Raw genomic sequence first — 18,428 nt, forward strand, 5'->3', positions numbered from 1 at the left:
CTTTAAATTATGCACATTTCCATCAAATGAATTCTGAAACTAAGAAAGTGTTGAACAGTGTTTTTATCTCTGCTGAACTACTGTCTTATTAGTTATTCAAATTACTGTGCAATAGGGTGTAAAAAACTTATATTGTTTTATCCTGCAATTTGGAAATTTATTGCATATTTACCAAAACTAGCACATCATTATACTCTATTTGCTCCTACAGGGGAACTAAGGTTATCCGATATATTTATTTCTTTAATGTATTTCCTTATAATCATTATTTTGGAAATTTACATATACCATAGCTAATAAGTCTAGAGAACATACTGCGGTGGTGGTGCTGCGGTAGCGTTGTCTCCTCACAGTAAGACATTGTCCTGTTCGATTCTCAGCTATAGCGTCTTCTGTGTGGAGACATGCCTGAATGGGCACACCTTCGTTGAAGATTGTGCATCAGAGTTGGCAACACGGCATGTAAAAATCTACTGCCAATCATTAGCGGACTGGAGTTCCGCTGTGGCGACCCCTAACCGGGAACAGCTGAAAGACACAACAACAACAACAGAATTGTGAAGAACACAAGAAATTTTATATTTCAGTGAGAACTGTCATATTATGAAAAGTCCAAAGCAGCAAAATGTTTACTTTTAAATACATTTCATATGCTCATGATCTATTCAAGCATGTCCTCCTACTTTACAATTCTTTAAAAAGGTTGCAAAATGGCATAAAAAGCAAAAGGTGCAGCAAAACATGACCCCAAAGAAGGGCATGTTGTGTGACATGCAGAATAAGATTAGTTGTGTCAGGGTAAAGGGGCTGTAGGCAAAGGCACACAGCCTGTGCATCCCACTAACATCCTGCATAGTACCACAGATGCTAGGACAGTCCCATATGTCAAAGTTACAGTACACAAATTACATCTCATGCAGCTATAGAGTGCTACAAATTTTAGGTACTCACATGAGAACTACTGTGCATAGCATTAACAGCTCATTCAGCCTGCAGAGTTGTAACACCATGGAGACTCTCACAAGTACCCACAATTACTCGTGTGTGTGTGTGTGTGTGTGTGTGTGTGTGTGTGTGTGTGTGTGTGTGTGTGTGTGTGTGTGTGTATGTGTGTGTGTGTGTGTGTGTGTGTGTGTGTGTGTGTGTGTGTGTGTGTGTGTGAGTGAGAGATCAAACTGCTCGAACACACAGCACATATGCACGCGTGCACACACACACACACACACACACACACACACACACACACACACACACACACACACACACACACACACACACACACACACACACACACACACACACACGCACTGTAACCAGTGTTTTTCCACAGATCACTCTTCTCTCTTTGACTCCTTCAATAAATATGTTGGCAAAGTTTTAGTGAATGAAACAAAACAAAATTCTTTCTACTTTTTGTTATGATAAGAAAAGGGCTACTAGAGAATTTTCAGTGAACCATAAGTGGGTTTTGTACAGGAATTTGTCCAGTAGTGTCACTCTGATTTTATACACAATCCTCTACCTCACAACTGCCTCGTATTTTGCAGTGTGTACCTGATTTTCCATTCCCTTTTTTGCCTATTTCACATAAAAGTTGTGGCTTCCTGGCAAATTATTAAGGATGGCAGTCATTATTTTTTTATTTTGTTCCCGTTTTTTTTTCTGGACTCACAGCCAACTCATTATTCCATCACACTCAATAGGATGTTTTTGTTCTTTTGAAAGTGAGTTTCAAGAGAATGAATGAATGACAGTTTCACTCAAGCACTTGACTCTGAATCTGTGAAGGCAGCATCAGTAGGCAAGTGCCACTAACCTAGAAATGAAACATGCTTCCCAAACCGTGATAGAAAACCAGTTCTGAATAATATACTTCCCTTTTTAATTAGGTTATTTGAACACTCAGAGTACCATTTTTATGGAACTGTATTACTAATTCATAGCTTCAGTATATATATATGTGTGTGTGTGTGTGTGTGTGTGTGTGTGTGTGTGTGTGTGTGTGTGTGTGTGTGTGTGTGTGTGTGTGTGTGTGTGTGTGTGTGTATAAAATGAGCAATTGCTTCTCAGTATAACCTGTTTTTTTCTTTGAACAAAATATTCTATTCAGTAAATGTATGTTATATCACTTGAGTAATATCATTTGTTGGCTCGCTAGCATAAAAATGTGACTTATGTAAGCTAAATGTGGCTCAGAAATTCAACACAACAGTCTTTTCAGTGCTGACATATGATTTTATAATGTGTACCATGTTTTTCAGATATTAGCATCTTGCGCCTCCATTTCAATTGCCACTTTAGCTTCACTACTTGCAAGCTACTAGCAAATCATAATCATGTATTTCATAAGCCAAAATAATGATTATTTTCGATTTACCGCTCTTTCCTTTTCCATTTACTAGAATATCACAACTGTGTAGGTGTCTGTGATAAAAGTACAAATGGACTATAGAACTGGCTAAGGATGATTGTGTTACTGCAAATGAGGACTGGAGTCCATGAAATGCAGCTGTCAAGAGAATTATGTAATATACTGTTACTAGTATTTATGAAAACATATTTCCAGTATTACTAAACAAGTATGTTCATTCTATCTTTTTTCTTGCTGGATTCAACAGACCTTGAATTTTTACTGAGTGCACTGACAAGTTGAGAGAGTTAACTTGCTGTTTTCAAATAAGTGTATCAGGACAAGGTACAATAAACTATAGCATGTGATTCAGTTTTAAAGCATCTGCTAAAACACCCATGATTGCATATTTCTTTTTCTCTCTTTCAAATGTCATTTTTTTTTTTTTTTTTTTTTCATGGACTACTTATCAGTAGCAATTGATTTACTTTCAAAGACTTCTAACAGGTCTTAGGAAGGATACAGCCTCATATCTGCAATGGGATGGATTACACTGTAAACTCAAGTTATGACAGATCTTAAACAGTAAGTAAGAAACAAACCTACAGTGTAACTACTGCTACCACTATAATGCAACTAGGTGACAGCTTTTTCTTACTACTCAAAGCATATTTAGTTATTTAGCTTCTATAATATTAAATATTATAGGAAAGTGTTGTTAACTAACTGAAGCTTGTGATGCATATTAAGTCTGTATATTGGAGTTTTTTTTAATAGTTTGTAAAATAGTCTGGAGTGTCACAATTTTATATCTATCAATCCAAAGAATTGCAAAATGACATTGTTGCCAATACGACCATTACATGAGCATATTCAGCAGAATATTTCAGTCATATGTTGAGCATTTTCCACAGTCCCAGCATTTAATGGGCAACGACTTTAACATAAACATTATAATAAATAAAAACATTAAGGTGCACTTGACCTTGATGGTGCAGGGCTGCTTCATTCTCCCAGTTGGCCTATTTCACTGCCTACTATACAAGCTAAATGCCCTACTTGAAGGACAACTAGGGACTATTATCAAGATTTACTATCCCTTAATCATGTTTTATCCCTATTAAGCTGCCCCAGTACTTCAAACTAATTGGTTTTAACCACACCATTTTCACAATGAAACACTCCTGGTTCTGCAAGCAGTTTTGGAAACATTTTAAATCATGTATTGTTGATGTGATCATTTTGATGTTCCCACTGATCCCAATCTCCATTCCTACTTTTTGTATTTATACCCTATCAATGCCCTCTTCTGATTTGTTATTTCTTCCTACTGCCCTGCTCCACATCTGGAAAATGCACATTTGTATATATTGTAAATAATTATTTTTTGCATTGTTTTTTTTTTTAAAAACTGTAATGCCTCAACCCTTTTAGACTGTGACTTGTATGTACTTCACTTTATTTTCTTATAACACTGTGTTTGAAATGTTTCTTTTCTAACCTTGTTGTACTATGCAATGCAAGCTGACCCTGCAGTTGGTCTTACTTGATTAATGTTCTACCCTGGTAAGCAAACAAAAATAAATAAATAAAAAAACAAATACACATACAGCCATCGCTCAGGCAGACATACAAAAGCCCACATATAGCTACAGGGACTACTCTGCACTTATATGTTCCAGAACAGATTAAGTGATTGATTTTTTTGATGGCTTGCACAGCATGCTAGAGAGTAAGCATATTAAAGATTTCACAACTTACATCCTATCAACTAATTGCTACTCTGGCACTGATTTTATCTTTTGTCTACATAAATCACTACTTCATTACTCTTTGATTTATTGTAACTGGGTTAAGTTTGTTCATACAGGGTTTACAAAATCTAAGAACACTTGAAAGCAGTTTTTAAAGGGGGGGGGGCGCAGTAGTTTCATAAAGACCATGGAGATTAGAATGTTTTGTTGAAAGCGATGCTAAAGGATCAGGCAAACCACCTTGTAGTACTCTGGGCTGTGTCATGGTTAGAATGCCCGCAATTTCTGAATGGACCAAAGTCTGCAAAATCTAGCCATGATTGCCCTTATCCTTGCTGTTCAAACAGTATTGCAGCTGTACAAATGTTACGCACTCTGTTGATCAGTGGATTGCCCTTATCCTTGCTGTTCAAACAGCATTGCAGCTGTACAAATGTTATGCACTCTGTTTATCAGTGGATTGCCCTTATCCTTGCTGTTCAAACAGCATTGCAGCTGTACAAATGTTACGCACTCTATCAGTGGATTGCCCTTATCCTTGCTGTTCAAACAGCATTGCAGCTGTACAAATGTTACACACTCTGTTTATCAGTGGATTGCCCTTATCCTTGCTGTTCAAACAGCATTGCAGCTGTACAAATGTTACACACTCTGTTTATCAGTGGATTGCCCTTATCCTTGCTGTTCAAACAATATTGCAGCTGTACAAATGTTACGCACTCTGTTTATCAGTGGATTGTCATTGTGGTGATGGGTGGTGTGGACTACTGTTTGCAGGATGCAGAGATAAAATTAATACTGGTAACTAAGAGATGTGGTTGGAGCAGGAAGTATTACAGGAGTACATGTCTCATGAAGCAGCATTATTATTTCCAATAATAATATACAACTAGCATAGCAAAAGTAATGGAAGAGAAAATAACTAAATGAGGGAAGAGAAAGAAAACATGCATTCATGTTACAGTGACTTTTCATGTTGTATGACTGTTTATACATTAAAACATGCATGTGGGGTCCTGGAGAAAGGAAAAAAGGTGAGATAAATGTATATATAAAGAGAGTGGATGCATGTTTGATGTAGTATGGAGAAGTATAGTAACTAATAATTGAAACCTTTATCAAAGGCTATGTTCTGAGGGTGCATTTTAAATAGAATCTAAGCAGCATGCCTTACAGACAACATGTTTGTAATCTAAAAAATACTAGTATTTCACAGAAATGAGATCCATATCTAATTGAATATATCAGGACAAAGCTTTTTGAAATCACCTTTAGGAAAACTCAAGTGACTGCAAAATTTTGACCAATTTACAAGGAAAATAAATAAAAGGAATGGGTAGATAGATGCATTTTAGGTGTAAGTTATATCTCTAAAGACATTGAATATTACATATAAAAATAAAGCTGCTAATGTGAATAACATTCTACACTACATGGAAAATGGACATGTTTGGATAAATTACACTTTATAGTTCATTAGGAAGGTTTAGGAAAGTGCTAAGGTTCATAGGTTCATAGGTAGGTACAAGGCTATCGACCCTGGGGCCTATACAAGCCCAGCCAAAAAGGTACCCTGGGTTTTGCCACCCAAGAATATTATTTTCCTGTGCCACTGTCAAGCAGAGCCACAGAGGTGATCCCCGGGGTGAATTTCCTATTTCCCATCCAATCATCAAGATTTTTCTTGAAGAGTGCTAATGAGGAGCTTTGTTTGATATAGATAGGTAGTTTATTCCAGAGTATGGGAAGTCTCTGGGACAGGAATCTATCCCTCCGGCATGTTCTGTTTATTGTGGTGACAAGATTTAGGTCCCTAGAGCGTGTAGCTTGGAGGGATTGGGATTTCTTTAAGTGGAGCATGTCCAACAGCTCTGGGTTTGACATAGCTTTGTATGTTAGGCAGAGATCACCTCTGAGTAGGCGATATGCAACGGAGTAAAGCTGGAGTTTTTTGAGACGGTCAGTGTAGGGCATCTGTTTGAGGCCGGTAATCCTCTTTGTGAGGTATTTCTGCGGCCTTTCCAGTTGTTGGAGATGTCTTGTGAGGTACATACCAAAAGGGGCATTGTACTCTATAATGGGTCTAATGAGTGATGAGCAGAGGGGAACAATGACCTCTTTTTTTCTGGATGAGAAACCTTTTGTGATGAGGTGTGCCACGTAGAAGGATTTCCTGACTACTGTGGCGATGTGATTATCAAAGGAGAGACTACTGTCCACCTGTGTCCCAAGGTCTCTTATCACACTTTTGGTGTTAAGTATACTACCGCCTATGTTGTAGTTCATGGGTGCAGAGTTTTTATCAAAGGAGATGACAACGCACTTTTTGGCACTGAGCTTGAGGCCATGGCTTTGACACCAGGCATCTGTCTCAGTGAGGCCCTTTTGTAGGATGTCCACATCGTTAGGAGTTTCGATTATGGCTCCAAGTTTGCAGTCATCTGCGAACTTCATTAGCCAAAGACCTTCTGTGCTAGCCTGTACTTCAGAGAAGTAGATACCAAACAGGAGAGGACCCAGGACTCAACCCTGTGGTACTCCACTTGTCACTGGTCTGAAGTCGGATTTGGAGTCTGCTACTTTCATAGTGTGGGTTCTGTCAGTGAGCCAGTTGGCAACCCATCTTGTGACATAGGGATTTATACCTAGTTTAGTGAGTTTATCTATAATTCCAGAGTGGGTGATGGTGTCAAAGGCCTTAGCAAGATCTAGATGGGCTGTGTGAACCACCTTACCCTTGTCTATGGCTTTGGTGACTGCTTCAAAGAAGTCTATCAGGTTTAGGAGACATGATCTGCCTTTTACAAACCCAAACTGGGTTTGATCCAGAGTTTGGAGATTACCAATGTCGTTGTTTATAAGTTCCATGATGATACATTCCATGGCCTTGCAGACCAGGCTCATCAGGCTAATGGGGTTGTAGTTCCTGGGGTCCGTGGTGGTTCCCCCCCTTGTGGAGTGGGATAACCTTTGCTGTGCTCCATTCAGCAGGCACAAAGCCTGAGGTGAGGCTATGATTGAACATGGTACTTAGGTGGGGTGCCAGTTCGCTCTGTAGTTCATGTAGAACGCAGCCTGGGATGTTGTCTGGTCCCATGGATGCTGTGTTCTTGGCATTGGAGAGTGTGGTTTTTACCTGTGCAGCCGTGATTACAGGAACTTTGCATTCTTCCGGTATAGAGATGGGCTCTTTAGGGGGTGAGAGGGGGGTAAAGTTAGCACTGAACCTATCTGCCAGGAGGTTGGCAATATCAGTTGGGTCTGTATATTTAGTGCCATTGTGCTGTAACTCAGAGCAGATCTGAGTGTTGCCATTCAGATTCTTGACATAGCTATAGAATGCTTTGTGTTGTCTTTAGAATCAGTGGCGATTTTGTTTTCTTAACTAGCTTTGGAGGATTTTATCAGGGATCGTAGCTTCTTACTGAGGCTGACCAGGGAGCTCCTCCACTCGTGGGATTTTACTCTCTTTTGTAAGTGTTTCTTCCTTCTGTTGTACAGTTTGCTTATGGCAGGGGACCACCAGATTGGCTTCCTTTTTTTGGAGGATAGCATCTTGGTTCTGTTTGAGATAGCAAGATCCATGCACTCATGTAAGTGCTTATAAAGTGCAATTGTGTAGGATTCAGTAGTCATAACTGTATTGTTCATCTGCATGGGTGTCATGAAGTTCACCACTTCTGTCTTAAGAAGCATGAAGTTGGCTTTGGAGAAATTTTTTATTATGGCTTCCTTAATGGGAAGGGTGGAGGCAGGATGTGGATATCTAGGGTAATTAGCTTATGGTCGGATTGGACCAATGAGGCATTGATTTCAAGTGTGGAACACCGGTCACTCATATTGGTAATGACTAGATCTAGGATATTGTTGCCCCTGAAGGGGGTGTGGATATGTTGATCCAGGGCATTGGAATTTATGAATTCCAGAAAGCATTGAGCAAAGGAGTTGGTACATGAGTAGTTTTCCCAGTTAATGGTGGGGTAGTTGAAATCGCCCATTATTAGGGTGTTTGGTTGAACCCTAATATTTTCCAGTACATCAAGAAAAGAGGAGTGGGAATCCTGGGCATGGTGGGTGATCTGTAGCAAGTTACAATTTGGATTGCAGTTTTGCCCAGAGTTAGTTGCAGTTGGATAACCTCGGCTGCATTATGCTGAGCAACTAGCCTGGAGGTGTGGATATCCTTAATGAATATGGATACGCCTCCACCTTTGGTGTTCCGGTCCAGGTTACATGGCCGAAAAGTGTGGTATGAGTTATAGCCTGGTAGTCCAGGGGTGCTCTCTGGAGCCTTGAACCAGGTCTCAGTCACTGCACAGATATTGATGTTCTCCATTTTAAGGAGTGCCTCGAGTGAGTGCATTTTGAGATTTAGACTTCTGGCATTGAGTAGCATCACCCTCAGTTTTTGCTCACCTGTTCCTGTTATGGTGGTGAATTTGTCATTTGAACCTTGCCTAAAAAAGGCACTATAGGGGCGGCAAGAAACTTAGCCAGTATCCGGAATCCCAGGGGTGACAGGTGCAGGCCATCTCTGGCAAAGCATCGTGGTCTGTCGACCATGTCATCCCAGGCAGACAGATACTGGATCCCTTTAGAATGGCACCAGAAGCTTAGCCAATTGTTAAAGTCAATCGTTTTGTCCTTGTACTGCGGCATCATTCTGGGTGATGGCAGAATGCTACTCAGGGCTAGGGTCATACCTGCCTGGGCTACAAGATCGGAGAGCTCTTCCATGTCTCTTTTCATGTAGTCCAGAGAGGTAAGTCTCAGGTCATTCACACCAACATGGACAATGACAGAGTCATATTTGTACTTTTTGTGGAGTGACCTGAGTGCGTGGGTTATGTGGCGGATCCTGGCACCCGACAGGCAGCTGACAGTAACAATCTCCTTGTTTAGCCTGGTGAGTGGGACATCAGTGTGCCTGACTATAGAGTCGGCTATGACTAGTGTGTTGGGTACGTTGTTTTGCCTTATTGGCTGTGGTTGAGTGGCACACTGAGTCTGCGGGCTATGTGTCATTTGGGTTGTGTTGGGGGTGGAGGTTGCTTGCATTTCTGCTTTGGAGGTCTCTGTTGCTTGAGCAGATTATTATTGAGAGCCTCCACAAATGTTTTTGTATTTCTATGTGTGGATTTTGGTGGTGTAGATTTAGTGAGACTATGTGATGAGTGTGGTGTGGTGCAAGTGTTTACCTTCTCCTCTTGACTGTCAAGTTCAGTCTTGATTGGAGAGAGCTTTACCTCCAGTTTGGCTAGATAAGTGCATCTCTCACAGGTTGTAGTGTTGGGTGGTAGGAGGAGAGGGTTGTTTGTGTACATGAGGCAGTTGCTACATTGCCCTAAGATGCCCAGATTCATCAGATAGACAGGAGAGAACACTGAGAGCTGATCCTTGGACATGCCTGAATAAAAAAAACTATTTTCCTCTAGATAAGTGAGGAAAGTGAGTACAAGAGCTGTTTTTCTCTAAGCAAGTGAGAAAAGTAAGTACCAAAACTGTTTTCCTCTAGGTAATGAGGAAGGTTGAGTGCTGTAGTAATTAGTAGGTTATTTAGTGCTTACAAGTTCTGAACAAGTGTTGATCACGAATAAGCAAATTCAAGTGCTAAAAGTAAGAATCTGTATCTGGACTAAATTAGTTACAGGAAAGGGGGGAAACAAGTGCAAATGTGGGCTTTTAAATCAGAAAGTTGAGAGAGATGGAAAAACTGCCCAAATGGCCAATAACTACAATTTCTGGGCCAGAACCACTCCTTATGTGGTAGATAGGTTACCTAGTGCTTACCACTCCCACTGATAAGCTAGAAGGCTTCCCTCCAACACAGAAAGCTTGGGGGGGGCTCAGAAGCTTACATACAGTCCTGGATACAGCAAATCTGAATCTGGACTACAATACTTACAGGAAAGGTATATATATATTTCTGTTTGTTTTATATATAATATATATATATATATATATATATATATATATATATATATATATATACACAGAAAAGTAGCTAAAACAGCAGTCAAAACAATTCAAATACAGTGCAAGCTAACACACTTGAGTATGTAGCAATGTTAGACCAAACAGTTGAATGGTAAAGGTAATATTAAAACATAATCTAAATGGACTGCTACATACTCATGACAGTTTCTTTTTCTGTAGATATTTGGTATGTTCTATGGAATAACTTCTGTCAGCAGACCATTTGTCTTATTTGTAGTGCCCTGTCTAACTATGACTATGGTAAAGGAGTTGTGGTCCATCTTGCTGTTTGTGTATTGTATGAAAATACCTGAAATATATTACTATAGGTAATATTTTTATCAAATAGCTTAGCCACTTATGTTTACCATACCCACTTCAACTTTGGCTAATGTTGGAATAGAGGGTGTATTGGATATGTATGTTTTCAAGTTTGTTAAATACATTATAAGTAGTGAAATTTAATTTGACTTCTAAATCAGATATGCTTGCAGGACCTGGCCAGTTGTGCCAAATTACAGGTAAGCTTGCTACATGGGTTGCTGTAAACTATCTGAAATACATTGCTATCTGTAATATTCCTCTCAGCTTGTCAGTCAGTTATATTAATATATTATATTTAACCATTACTCATTATTGATTAAGCTGCAATACATAAATACCCAAGAACCGTTAAAATAATAACCAAGTTGCACAATATGAACTGTAAGACTAAAGCCACAGTCTGGTCTGGAGATGGCTCAAACTAAACTGGCAAACACCAGAACTAATATAAGGGATCCTAGGATGGTTCCAAGTATGCTCTTTGAAAAATGGAATTTAATAAGCATCAAAAACAGGCCAAAATCAGGAATACAGCCAATTGCAGCCAAGGTTTTTGGAATAACTTGCAGTTCCTCACCTGATTACCTCAGCTGCCTGACAGATACATAGGAGGACAGTAGGTCTTGCAAATACATGTAGCTCAGACTCTGAATGGCACAAAAGGTTAAAACTGAAATTTTATAGACTGAGCTTATCTAGAAACCAGTAAGGATTCCATAAAAAAGTGACTATATGGTTGATACAAGAAGTGTTATTAAGAATCCTACCAGAAGAATTCTGCAAATATAGGAGATGACCATGAAGACAATCAGTAAACCCAAGGTAAAGCATACTGCAGTAGTCTAAGCAGAAACAAAATAGTCCATGAATCAAATAGCAATTACTGAAGACAAATCAAGTCTGTCAGTAAACATTTTTCAGAGTTATATATTTTTCTTTCTATCTTGGTTTCTCAAACCTGTTAGCTAAAGGTTGTAACAACTTGTGTGTTGTTATTGTTTATTCCATATAGTAGCAATTAATTTCTGTTTAAGTATACAGTGTTTTTTATGTTTTCTAACGTCAGAGCAGACTACAAAATGTTGATTACACTTTTTTACAAAGTGCTGCAGTCTTAAGAGTACAAAGAATAAAGTAAGAGGAGTGTGGACAGCAAAGCCAAACCCCCACACATACGCACACATATACAAATGTCATCCCAACAAAAAATGCTTTTTTGTGTTTTTTTCTTTTTGGCTCAATTGCTCATAACTTCACAATTTTGAGGAAATAGGGGATTTGAAAATCATGTTTTATGGGTTTTAAGGCTTTAAGTTGATCCTTTATCAGTTAGTAATAAAATGGTGTGTCAGTAGATGACACTAGCTTCTTCACTGTCAGTGAGCTGTCTATCATGTTCCACACTCATGGCACAATACCATTCTATTTTCATACAGAAGATAACATGAGATGAGCCACTGGGAATACACACTGGCATGCTTTGGTACAGCCTCAGTCTTAGAAAGATTGTAGTTTAGTAAACTGTGCTCTATCAGTGCATGACTACCCTGTGCCTAGTCTTCAAATGTAGTAAAAGCCAACATGAGCTCCTGAAAAAAGAAGAGATATAGGTCCAAGTGCGAGTTTTTTTGGGGATGTGTGCTGCATTTGTGTACCTTGTGAGGATTAAGTTGAAATATAAAAAATATGTCTGACACTTGTCAGCTGGTCAGTCATTCATGATTGCTATACCTACCCTAGCAGTGACTAATATGGGGGTAGAAGACATTCTGGATGTGTGCTGCCTGAAACCAGGTATAATGTATCACTGTTAGCAATATTTCTCTCATCATCTAAGTCAGTCAAATTTACCAAACCCACTGTGACAGAGACTTTTTTTTATTGCTGGGGCTGTGTTGTCTGCAACCATCTTTAACACATTCCTGTGTGAAGTGTTTCTTTTAACAGGAGAGTCATTTTTGTTTATTATACCCACTCCAACTGTGGCTATTCTGAAGATTGGTGATTTGCTTGATGTGTTTTTTGAAATCAGCTGAAACTGGTAGCACCGTTTTGTTTTCTGCATCTATTGCAGCTGTGGCTATTCTGACTGACGTAGGTGTAGCTTTTTGTATGCCTGATGCTTGAAACCAGCTAAGGTACATACCTATGTATAGTATTTCTTTCAAATGAACAGTCAATTTTTCCTGTACTGTCTCTCTCCACCTGTATCTGTTTTGTAGTTTGGAGCCTGGTATATATGTTTGAAAATCCTGAACTACATTATTGTGGGCAACTTTTCTCTTAAATATACAGTCAGTCATGCTTGGCAATACTACTCATACAATCATGGGAGTGCTGCATGTGCTTTTGGGAACTTGATGAAAGTAGTTGGACAGACTCTTTTCAGCCACACCCCAAGCCCAAGGGAGAAACCTAAACATTTGACATTATGAAGAGGATTACAGTTCATAGTAAGTAGGATGCCATTATTCAAAGAAATAAAAAGATGGCACATAATCACAGTAAGACAGTACATTTGCATTCCAGACATAATAAAACTGAGATGAGATTATCATGAGAGTAATCATGAAAATCATAGAAACCATGAAAGACAATTACATTGTTCTAGAGACATGCTAGTTAATAGGGATCCCAAACTTAGAGCTTTAACAACAATAAATATTGACCTGTTATAAAAATAAAAGTGCTACTGCATGCATGGCCACAGATTGTTAACCTTAAGAGCTGGAAAGAGCAAAGTAAAGGATGGACAGTTTTGACTGAAATCTGGCTAGGCTGTAATCATTTAATCATTTCTGCCAGAAGTTGGTCCAAAAGGATAAACTTGAAGATCTTTTTTTTTTTTTTTTTTTGCTTCAAACTGGATTACACCAGTGCTGTAGGCACTGGCAGGATGCATTTTCATCAGAAAAGAACACTGAAGTCAAGGTCCTTTCTGACTTTAGGAGAGAGCGAGCTGGAAAATCCAAAACTCTTTGAACTATAGCCATGATTACACTATGAAAAAAAACAGGTTAGCAGTTGCTACTGCTGCCATCATTAACCTGTAAGTGCAACAGGCTTTAATTCAAGGTGCTGCTGCTGATGTTGTCAGACATTGGTCAAGAAGAAAAAGGATGTTTAGGCCCCATTAGACCTACCATGGACTGCATGAGACAGAAATTGTAAAGTAATACCAGGTAGACATGGAAACACTACAGATAATATCCAACCTCTGTGACCCTCAACTGAGGCCGAAGGGGAATTGTGGAGAACCTATCCAAGTGGGATCAAAGGTACATGCAGCATTATGTATACTAGCCACAAGTACTTTCCACTGACATAAATGGAATGTATTAAGGGTGTCACAGGCCTCAGCTTCTAGAATATTACATCAGTTTCTAAATGAAATGCCATAACATGCAAGGGAGCATAACTGTTTCTCATACACCTCACAAAAGAGAGCAAGAATCTTGCAGGAATTTTATGCAATAGCACACTTCCCTGAACTTTTGGGAGCCATAGACTGCACTAGCACACTTCCCTGAACGTTTGGGAGCCATAGACTGCACATTATCAGGAAAGAATACCACTCTATAAACTGTTAGATTTTCTGTAATGCTCAAGGGATCATCTGCAATGTCTGACCAGGTAACCCAGACAGTTTTCATGACTCACATATATGGCACACCTGTGACCTGTATACAAGGTTTGCTTTGTTAGGGATGGCATTCCACAAGGGCATCTAGTGGGGGATGTAAATTATGCACTGGAACCATGGCTAGTGACACCCATGAGAAATCCATATAACCACACCCTGCAAGGATACAATGATGTCTACATTCAAACAAGGAATCATAGAACATATATTTGACTGATCCATTTCAAGGTTGCAGTATCTAGACACCTCAGGAGGTCACTTGCAGTATGACCAAGCAACCTCTATCAAAATACTCACAGTCTGATCCATGTTGCACAACATCATTCCCAGGAAATAGCTTCATCAAGCACAACTAGGGGTGGACCACAGTTCCCAATACCACAGGCAAGGTCAGCAACTCCAGCAGATACAGATGAGGAGTCTGAGGGAGAGCCACCCGCCACAGATGCTGCCAGCAGATGTAGGCATGTACAATATGCCAGGGTTCTGGCTAAGAGGCAAAGGACAGCACATACTATATACCTAAATTAATGACTAAGAGCCTTAGCACATAAAAAATATTAAAACTGATGCCTGCAAACTGCACAACCTTTACTTAACCATGTAATTGTTGTATTCTATTAGAATCAGACAAAGGCAATCCCCTAAGAAAACATCTTGCTTCTGCACTACTACCAAGGTAAGTCTGGAACCTGTACAGGAAAAGCAGCACAGTTATATAACTGATTACTGTGTTATGCAAATTCTCATATGTCCCTAAGGTGATATGTGTCCCAGGTGTACAGTAATGACAGTAATAGTTTATGAGTGATGTTTGCAATATACAGCTATGAATTTTGCCCAGTAATGTGCATCAAGCATTTCAGCTGGCCACTCTATATAAACCAGAGTGCAGTTCAATGTTAGCATCAACAAATCATGTTTTTGGTACACATGATAAATTCACATTCCTTTCCCCATCACTGCTTGCCTTGCTTGGATTACTTTCGAATATTTAGTAATGCTGTACAATTATATATTTTCTATTATTATTTTTTTGTTGTGTTTTGTTTTGACTTCAGACGAGTTTATGTTCGCTACTTCTACTACTATTGTCTGATCTGATTAATATACAGTGATTAACTACAGATATATAGACTGAAAATCTTCCACACAGAGAAGTTTCTTACACTGTTTTCCTTCCATGATGACCCTACACAAACATCATTTGGCACATACTGACACACCAACATTAAGAGGTGTGTGGACAGCAAACCACCTCCAAGCACCTCTACCAATCTGCTTGTGTGGCACCTTGCCTCATGCTAGCTATGGGAAGAATCAACAGTTCTACAACTGGAGGAAACACACTGCCCTGATCAACTGCTTCTCCTCAACCTGTCCTATATTTGAGGTCTTTGTGTCATGGGCCTGAATAGGCACACTGACTGTGTCAGAAATATGGACAGGAGATGTTAGAAGCACAATCTCAGTATCAGACTGGCCCTCAGCACACCCAGACAGTGCCTGTTCTTCCCCATCATCAGAGGCTACCGATACTGCATTATTGGGTAGTAGGAGTTACAAATTGCCACAGGCAGGATCACCTCTGATAACAAGTAAACAACGCAAAAAATAAATAGAATAAGCAATGATCAAACCTATGTTTATGTTATGTGAAATGTATATTAAAACTAGCAGATGCCAATGAAATAAAATCAAATACCTCTCAGTTACATATACATCTACCTTTTGTATGTTAATAAAATACAGGTGTGCTACCATGTGCAGGTGATCATGTACTAACAGACCCATATGTGCCTAGATATAAAAAAGGAGTATAAAACATGGATAATTAGCATCACAAAGCAAATGTCAGAAGAAACACAAAACAATTGCCTTTACAGCTGCAGAATAAGATGTATCTCATACAAATCTTTACCGTACACTAGAATCCTTTAAGTTGGGCTGTCTTCCACATAAACCCTAACATCAAGAATTCTGTGAGAACTCTGTGATGAGCTGTCTAGATCTCTGACAGTGGACAAGAACTCCTCAATTTCAGTCAGTTGTGGCTCATTAGCCATTTGTTCACTAGCAATTGCAGCTGCTTGACATCTGGACACCATGATTATATAACTGGCCTTATGTCTTATTTTGGAATATGTATGTCAATGGCCTCCTGCTGCATTCACATCATTGACCACCTGCTCCCAGATATGGTCACAGTATGACTTGTCACCTCTGCCTCTCTCTCTGTAAGAGGAATGACCCATGGTGACATAGTTCCTGAATAAACACATCATTCTCAGTATCAGTGTATGGCAGTTACTGGGCAGAGATATCATGGGCACCATACACAACACACATAGCCAGAAATGGCAGATGGAAAAGCCTTCACTTTTTTCCTCAGCATTGGCACAGAGGTTGGCATTGCTTACCAATGCTGACTGATGGTGAATGGCATTTAACATCCTGTAGCAAAATCTGCAGATTTTAGTTTTAGCAGCAATATTCTTGTTACTTTCACACAAATCTGCTTAAAGCTACTGCACTATATGAATACGAGTAAAGGCACTACCTTCATAAAGTTACTCTAGTGGTTCTTAAGCTATTGGATGTAGTGAATTAGAAGTTCTTGTGTGGCCTGTTGAGATAATTCCCCTGTCTGTAAACTCATGTTGTTGCATAGCATCATGGGTTTTATTACAGCTGTACGTCAAGTAATTATTTCAAGACATGTTAGATTCCTATCATATAGTTAACTGCAGACATCTATATTTATCTCAATTTACAACATTTCATTAAAATAGCATTTGAGCAGTACAGCAAGAACTAGGGAGACTTAGTAAGCCTCCCTTATCCTGCTTATGGCTTAATGTTGGTTGCACTTTCCTACCTCTTCTTGATCACTATAGCAAGCATTTTATTGGACAGAGCAACACATGTTAATAAGGAAAAACCTAAGAGTAACAAACCATAAAGAGGGCCCTACATGTCCCAGAAAAATACTGTTCCAATTTCTTTTTCCATCTCTAACTCTCTCAGTCCCTCTCTCTCTGTTCACCCCTTCCACTTAAGTAAGTCTTCACTCTCCCTTCAGTTGTGTGGTTTAAAGTAGGCAAGACAGTCTCCTTAGTGGTTTGAAGAAATAATGCTCAGATCTATCGATTTATTTTTGCATACTTCCAAGGGTTCTAATCTAGGCATTAGCTAAGTATTATTGACTGTTTTCAGTAAACTGTTTAAACAGTAAACTGCCACTTATGAAAGGATGACCTCATCAGTGTGTTGCAGAGAATACATTTGAGTTAAAAGTGGTATAAACCGTGGAGGGAGCTCTGTCCAAAGTTAGTTTTCTCCTGAGTGGAAGTGGAAACAGAACATCTGTTGTTCAAGCTTTACTTCCCTGATAGTAGAACCACACACATAAGTTCAACACTCAGTTTAGAGCAGTGAGTTACTGGGAGAGAGGTTAGAGTTGAATTTGTGGTAAGATTTCTTTGATGGCTGACCAGAATTTTTTACGTTTGCGTTTACTATTGTTTTGAATGTTATAATCCAGTTTTTGTAATATATTTGCTTTTTTAATATAGCTGTGGAGCATTCTGAAGGTTTTGAGATATTGTGGTGTTTTATATTTTTGCCATTCTTTCCATGTTTTTTTCTCTGCCCTGCATTAGCAATCCACTCTTTTGTGTAGCCATATTGCATAATTTGTTTTTAGTTTCTTCCTTGTAAGAGGTTCAAGGCTACTTAGAATATTTAGAAAAGTTGTATTGAATCCATTTACAGCATCATCTAAGGGGCCATAGCAATGAATATTTCTGATTTAAACTTGGACATGGTTGCACATTGTTTTATAAGCATGCTGTTTAAGTGGATGTGTGAGCTGTTTGGTTGAGAAATGGTCACTGACAAGAATCTGACATTGTATCTGTGGTGGAAAATATCCTGGGGTCTAATACCAGGATACAGTCTAATAAGGAGTTTGATGTCCTGCTATAATGTGTGGGGCTATTAATTAGCTATATGAAACTGTACAAGTTCAAGCTGGGTGTAGGGGAGTTACAGGTTATGCCCAACCAACTGATATTCACATCATCTGGTAGTATTTTTTCTTGTGGAATTGTTATGAATATCCACTGTAGGATATTTTCTAGTGTAACTGTATTGTCGCCAAGAGGGATGTAAAGGACAATAATGCATGTTTGTTTATTTTCATATAAGTAATGAGAAGCTCTGCTGAATGGAAATATAGTGCTGGGTTGTTCTAGGGGGAAATGACGTAGTTGTTGGGAAATATTAAAGTAATGCCACCAGCTTTCCTCTTTACATGGTCATTATGTATGATATTATAGCCATGGATTGCAATTTTAGAGTCATTTATGCTGGGTGATAA

This window comes from Protopterus annectens, chromosome 11.part0, assembly GCF_019279795.1.
Source record: "Protopterus annectens isolate FY-2018-M chromosome 11.part0, PAN1.0, whole genome shotgun sequence".
Taxonomy (NCBI): domain Eukaryota; kingdom Metazoa; phylum Chordata; order Ceratodontiformes; family Protopteridae; genus Protopterus; species Protopterus annectens.